The following is a 7,879-nucleotide window of genomic DNA, read 5'->3' on the forward strand; positions in this document are numbered from 1 at the left end:
GGGCGGACGGCGGCAGCTCGCCAGCGCATTGGACGGCAGGGAGGAGCGCCGGCGACGGCGCGCCCTGGTGGCAGCGCTCGCCGGCGACGGTGGTGCAGCGACTTGGCCGAGCAGGCGTGGAGGAGGGAAGGCACCGGGCGGCGGCTGGGCGAGTGGGCCACGGGGGCCGGAGATGGGCTTCCCGGGCCGGCGGCGCTGAGGCGGCGATGTGGGGCGCCGCTCGCCACGTGGCGCGCCTCGATTGGCGGCGGAGGCGGCGGACGTTGTCCGGCGCAGGCCGGACACGTCCGGTGCGGCGGATCTGGGATTTTTAGGGTTTGGACAGGGGAGAGATCCGGATTTTCGGAGGAGGACCTATTTATAGGCATAGAGGGAGCTAGGAGAGACCAAATGAGGTGCGGTTTCCGGCCATGCGATCGTGATCGAACGCTCTAGATGATGGAGAGGGTTTTGGTGGGTTTTGGGCCAACTTGGAGGGGTGTTGGGCCGCAACACACACGAGGCCTTCTCGGTCCCTCGGTTAACCGTTGGAGTATCAAACGAAGTCCAAATGGTACGAAACTTGACAGGCGGACTACCGGTCGTAAACCAAGGCCGCTTGGCAAGTCTTGGTCCAATCCGGAAATGTTTAATCCCCACACATGAAAGAAAGGTAGAAATGACCACCGGAGGAGAACGAAGCGCCGGAATGCAAAACGGACAACGGGGAAAATGCTCGAATGCATGAGATGAACACGTATGCAAATGCAATGCACATGATGACATGATATGAGATGCATGACAACGACAACAACACACGGAGACAAAACCCGAACCCGAGAAAATAAAATAACTTAACGCCGGAAACGGCAAGAGTTGGATTACATATTGGGAAAATCATATCCGGGGTGTTACAGGCGCCGCCCCCTCCTTGTCCAATTCGGACTGGGGGGGAGGGGGCGTGCGGCTGCCCTTGGCCGCCCTTCCTCTTCTCCAATAGGGCCCAATAGGCCCATTAGTCTCCCCGGGGGGTTCCGGTAACCCCCCGGTACTCCGGTATATGCCGGAAACTCCATGAAACCATTCCGGTGTCCAAACATAGTCGTCCAATATATCAATCTTTACGTCTCGACCATTTCGAGACTCCTTGTTATGTCCGTGATCACATCCGGGACTCCGAACTACCTTCGGTACATCAAAACACAAAAACTCATAATATAACCATCTTCGAACTTTAAGCGTGCGGACCCTACGGATTCGAGAACTATGTAGACATGACCGAGACACGTCTCCGGTCAATAACCAATAGCGGAACCTGGATGCTCATATTGGCTCCCACATATTCTACGAAGATCTTTATCGGTCAAACCGCATAACAACATACGTTGTTCCCTTTGTCATTGGTATGTTACTTGCTCGAGATTTGATCGTCGGTATCTCAATACCTAGTTCAATATCGTTACCGGCAAGTCTCTTTACTCATTCCGTAATACATCATCCCGCAACTAACTCATTAGTTACAATGCTTGCAAGGCTTAAGTGATGTGTATTACCGAGTGGGCCCAGAGATACCTCTCCGACAATCGGAGTGACAAATCCTAATCTCGAAATACGCCAACCCAACAAGTACCTTCAGAGACACCTGTAGAGCACCTTTATAATCACCCAGTTACGTTGTGACATTTGGTAGCGCACAAAGTATTCCTCCGGTAAACGGGAGTTGCATAATCTCATAGTCATAGGAACATGTATAAGTCATGAAGAAAGCAATAGCAACATACTAAATGATCAAGTGCTAAGCTAACGGAATGGGTCAAGTCAATCACATCATTCTCCTAATGATGTGATCCCGTTAATCAAATGACAACTCTTTGTCTATGGCTAGGAAACATAACCATCTTTGATCAATGAGCTAGTCAAGTAGAGGCATACTAGTGACACTCTGTTTGTCTATTTATTCACACATGTATCATGTTTCCGGTTAATACAATTCTAGCATGAATAATAAACATTTATCATGATATAAGGAAATAAATAATAACTTTATTATTGCCTCTAGGGCATATTTCCTTCAGTCTCCCACTTGCACTAGAGTCAATAATGTAGATTACACAGTAATGATTCTAACACCCATGGAGCCTTGGTGCTGATCATGTTTTGCTCGTGGAAGAGTCTTAGTTAACGGGTCTGCAACATTCAGATCCGTATGTATCTTGCAAATCTCTATGTCTCCCACCTGGACTTGATCCGGGATGGAGTTGAAGCGTCTCTTGATGTGCTTGGTTCTCTTGTGAAATCTGGATTCCTTTACCAAAGCAATTGCACTAGTATTGTAACAAAAGATTTTCGTTGGACCCGATGCACTAGGTATGACACCTAGATCGGATATGAACTCCTTCATCCAGACTCCTTCATTTGCTGCTTCCGAAGCAGCTATGTACTCCGCTTCGCATGTAGATACCGCTACGACGCTTTGTTTAGAACTGCACCAACTGACAGCTCCACCATTTAATAAAAACACGTATCCGGTTTGCGATTTAGAATCGACCGGATCAGTGTCAAAGCTTGCATCGACGTAACCATTTACGACGAGCTCTTTGTCACCTCCATAAACGAGAAACATATCCTTCGTCCTTTTCAGGTATTCCAGGATGTTCTTGACCGCTGTCCAGTGATCCTCTCCTGGATTACTTTGGTACTCCCTGCTAAACTAATAGCAAGGCACACATCAGGTCTGGTACACAACATTGCATACATGATAGAGCCTATGGATGAAGCATAGGGAACATCTTTCATTTTCTCTCTATCTTCTGCAGTGGTCGGGCATTGAGTCTTACTCAACTTCACACCTTGTAACACATGCAAGAACCCTTTCTTTGCTTGATCCATTTTGAACCTTTTCGAAACTTTGTCAAGGTATGTGCTTTGTGAAAGTCCAATTAAGCGTCTCGATCTATCTCTATAGATCTTGATGCCCAATATATAAGTAGCTTCACCGAGGTCTTTCATTGAAAAACTTTTATTCAAATATCCTTTTATGCTATCCAGAAATTCTATATCGTTTCCAATCAACAATATGTCATCCACATATAATATCAGAAATACTATAGAGCTCCGACTCACTTTCTTGTAAATACAGGCTTCTCCAAAAGTCTGTATAAATCCATATGCTTTGATCACACTATCAAAATGTTTATTCCAACTCCGAGAGGCTTGCACCAGTCCATAAATGGATCGCTGGAGCTTGCACACTTTGTTAGCTCCCTTTGGATCGACAAAACCTTCCGGTTGCATCAGATACAACTCTTCTTCTAGAAATCCATTCAGGAATGCAGTTTTGACATCCATTTGCCAAATTTCATACTCATAAAATGCGGCAATTGCTAACATGATTCGGAGAGACTTAAGCATCGCTACGAGTGAGAAGGTCTCATCGTAGTCAATCCCTTGAACTTGTCGAAAACCTTTTGCAACAAGTCGAGCTTTATAGACAGTAACATTACCGTCAGGGTCAGTCTTCTTCTTGAAGATCCATTTATTCTCGATGTCCTGCCGATCATCTGGCAAGTCAACCAAAGTCCACACTTTGTTCTCATACATGGATCCCATCTCAGATTTCATGGCCTCAAGCCATTTTGCGGAATCTGGGCTCACCATCGCTTCTTCATACTTCGTAGGTTCGTCATGGTCTAGTAACATAACCTCCAGAACAGGATTACCGTACCACTCTGGTGTCGATCTTACTCTGGTTGACCTATGAGGTTCAGTAACAACTTGATCTGAAGTTTCATGATCATCATCATTAACTTCCTCACTAATTGGTGTAGACGTCACATGAACCGGTTTCTGTGATGAACTACTTTCCAATAAGGGAGCAGGTACTGTTACCTCATCAAGTTCTACTTTCCTCCCACTCACTTCTTTCGAGAGAAACTCCTTCTCTAGAAAGGATCCATTCTTAGCAATGAATGTCTTGCCTTCAGGTCTATGATAGAAGGTGTACCCAACAGTTTCCTTGGGGTATCCTATGAAGACACATTTCTCTGATTTGGGTTCGAGCTTATCAGGTTGAAGCTTTTTCACATAAGCATTGCAGCCCCAAACTTTAAGAAACGACAACTTTGGTTTCTTGCCAAACCATAGTTCATAAGATGTCGTCTCAACGGATTTTGATGGTGCCCTATTTAACGTGAATGCGGCCGTCTCTAAAGCATAACTGCAAAATGATAGCGGTAAATCAGTAGGAGACATCATAGATCGCACCATATCTAGTAAAGTATGATTACGACGTTCGGACACACCATTACGCTGTGGTGTTCCGGGTGGCATGAGTTGTGAAACTATTCCGCATTGTTTCAAATATAGACCAAACTCGTAACTCAAATATTCTCCTCCACGATCAGATCATAGAAACTTTATTTTCTTGTTACAATGTTTTTCAACTTCACTCTGAAATTCTTTGAAATTTTCAAATGTTTCAGACTTATGTTTCATTAAGTAGATATACCCATATCTGCTTAAATCATCTGTGAAGGTGAGAAAATAATGATACCCGCCGCGAGCCTCAACATTCATTGGAGCACATACATCAGTATGTATGATCTCCAACAAATCAGCTGCTCGCTCCATAGTTCCGGAGAATGGCGTTTTAGTCATCTTGCTCATAAGGCATGGTTCGCAAGTACCAAGTGATTCATAATCAAGTGATTCCAAAAGTCCAACAGTATGGAGTTTCTTCATGCGCTTTATACCAATATGACCGAGACGGCAGTGCCACAAATAAATTGCACTATCATTATCAAATATGCATCTTTTGGCTTCAACATTATGAATATGTGTATCACTACTATCGAGATTCATCAAAAAGAGACCACTCTTCAAGGGTGCATGACCATAAAAGATATTACTCATATAAATAGAACAACCATTATTCTCAGATTTAAATGAATAACGGTCTCAGATCAAACAAGATCCAGATATAATGTTCATGCTCAAGCTGGCACCAAATAACAATTATTTAGGTCTAAAACGAATCCCGAAGGTAGATGTAGAGGTAGCGTGCCGACGGCGATCACATCGACTTTGGAACCATTTCCCACGCGCATCGTCACCTCGTCCTTAGCCAGTGTTCGCTTAATCTGTAGTCCTTGTTTTGAGTTGCAAATATTAGCAACAGAACTAGTATCAAATACCTAGGTGCTGCTGCGAGCTCTGGTAAGGTACACATCAATAACATGTATATCACATATACCTTTGTTCACCTTGCCATCCTTCTTATCCGCCAGATACTTGGGGCAGTTCCGCTTCCAGTGACCAGTCTGCTTGCAGTAGAAGCACTCAGTCTCAGGCTTAGGTCCAGACTTGGGTTTCTTCTCTTGAGCAGCAACTTGTTTGCTGTTCTTCTTGAAGTTCCCCTTCTTCTTCCCTTTGCCCTTTTTCTTGAAACTGGTGGTCTTATTGACCATAAACACTTGATGCTCCTTCTTGATTTCTACCTCCGCAGCCTTTAGCATTGTGATGAGATCGGGAATTGTCTTATCCATACCTTGCATGTTATAGTTCATCACGAAGCTCTTGTAGCTTGGTGGTAGTGATTGGAGAATTCTGTCAATGATGATATCATCCGGAAGATTAACTCCCAGTTGAATCAAGTGATTGTTATACCTAGACATTCTGAGTATATGCTCACTGACAGAACTATTCTCCTCCATCTTGCAGCTGTAGAACTTATTGGAGACTTCATATCTCTCAATCCGAGCATTTGCTTGAAATATTAACTTCAACTCCTGGAACATCTCATATGCTCCATGATGTTCAAAACGTCGTTGAAGTCTCGGTTCTAAGCCGTAAAGCATGGCACACTGAACTATCGAGTAGTCATCAGCTTTGCTCTTCTAGACATTCATAACATCTGGTGTTGCTCCTGCAGCAGGTTTGGCACCTAGCGGTGCTTCCAGGACGTAATTCTTCTGTGCAGCAATGAGGATAATCCCCAAGTTACGGACCCAGTCCGTGTAATTGCTACCATCATATTTCAACTTTGCTTTCTCAAGGAACACATTAAAATTCAACGGAACAACAGCACGAGCCATCTATCTACAACAAACATAGACATGCAAAATACTATAAGGTACCAAGTTCATGATAAATTTAAGTTCAATTAATCATATTACTTAAGAACTCCCACTTAGATAGACATCTCTCTAATCATCTAAGTGATCACGTGATCCAAATCAACTAAACCATAACCGATCATCACGTGAAATGGAGTAGTTTTCAATGGTGAACATCACTATGTTCATCATATCTACTATATGATTCACGCTTGACCTTTTGGTCTCAGTGTTCCGAGGCCATATCTGCATATGCTAGGCTCGTCAAGTTTAACCTGAGTATTCTGCGTGTGCAAAACTGGCTTGCACCCGTTGTAGATGGACGTAGAGCTTATCACACCCGATCATCACATGGTGTCTGGGCACGATGAACTTTGGCAACGTGCATACTCAGGGAGAACACTTTTATCTTGAAATTTAGTGAGAGATCATCTTATAATGCTACCGTCAATCAAAGCAAAATAAGATGCATAAAGGATAAACATCACATGCAATCAATATAAGTGATATGATATGGCCATCATCATCTTGTGCTTGTGATCTCCATCTCCTAAGCACCGTCATGATCACCATCATCACCGGCGCGACACCTTGATCTCCATCGTAGCAATGTTGTCGTCTCGCCAACTATTGCTTCTACAACTGTCACTACCGCTTAGTGATAAAGTAAAGCAATTACAGGGCGATTGCATTGCATGCAATAAAGCAACAACCATATGGCTCCTGCCAGTTGCCGATAACTCTATTACAAAACATGATCATATCATACAATAAAATATAGCATCATGTCTTGACCATATCACATCACAACATCCCCTGCAAAAACAAGTTAGACGTCCTCTACTTTGTTGTTGCAAGTTTTACATGGCTGCTACGGGCTGAGCAAGAATCGTTCTTACCTACGCATCAAAACCACAACGATAGTTCGTCAAGTTAGTGATGTTTTAACCTTCTCAAGGACCGGGCATAGCCACACTCAGTTCAACTGAAGTTGGAGAAACTGACACCCGCCAGCCACCTGTGTGCAAAGCACGTCGGTAGAACCAGTCTCACGTAAGCGTACGCGTAATGTCGTTCCGGGCCGCTTCATCCAACAATACCGCCGAACCAAAGCATGACATGCTGGTAAGCAGTATGACTTGTATAGCCCACAACTCACTTGTGTTCTACTCGTGCATATAACATCTACGCATAAACCTGGCTCTGATACCACTGCTGGGCACTACAAAAAAAAGACACATCCATGACATTTTGGGTCGAACGAAATTTTTTCTGTCATACATATGACACTTCTATGACGATAATTGTGACAAAACCCGATATCATCATAGATGTGGTGGGCTCCTACTTCTATGACAAAAAATCATGACAGAAAATGGGCTTTTCGTCCTCCGCGGGCCGGAGACGCAGCTGCATGACATTCTTTGGGCCGTCCATAACAGAAAAAACTGTGGTAGAAGCGAGGGGGAGGAAAATTTCAGGGAGTTCCCGGTTACGGTGGGAGGTCAGGGGCCGAGTGATGCGCGTTTCTCTCATACACGTACGCGCGTGTGTGCGAGGCGTTGGCTCTAACTGAACCCGAGCAAGGCGTTGGGCTCTAACTGAACCCGAGCGATTGCACTGCAGGCTACGCGTTACTGAACCCGAGCGATCGATCGATGGCTGTTAACTGAACCCGATTGAGCGATTCCTTCGCTACTGCTGCTAACTGAAGCCGATCGATTGGATGAACAGTAAGCGTTCCAGGGGGGTTGGATGAGTAGTGAGCGGTGGCGTTACCTCTGGAT

Source organism: Triticum aestivum, chromosome 7A (genome assembly GCF_018294505.1).
Source record: "Triticum aestivum cultivar Chinese Spring chromosome 7A, IWGSC CS RefSeq v2.1, whole genome shotgun sequence".
NCBI lineage: Eukaryota > Viridiplantae > Streptophyta > Magnoliopsida > Poales > Poaceae > Triticum > Triticum aestivum.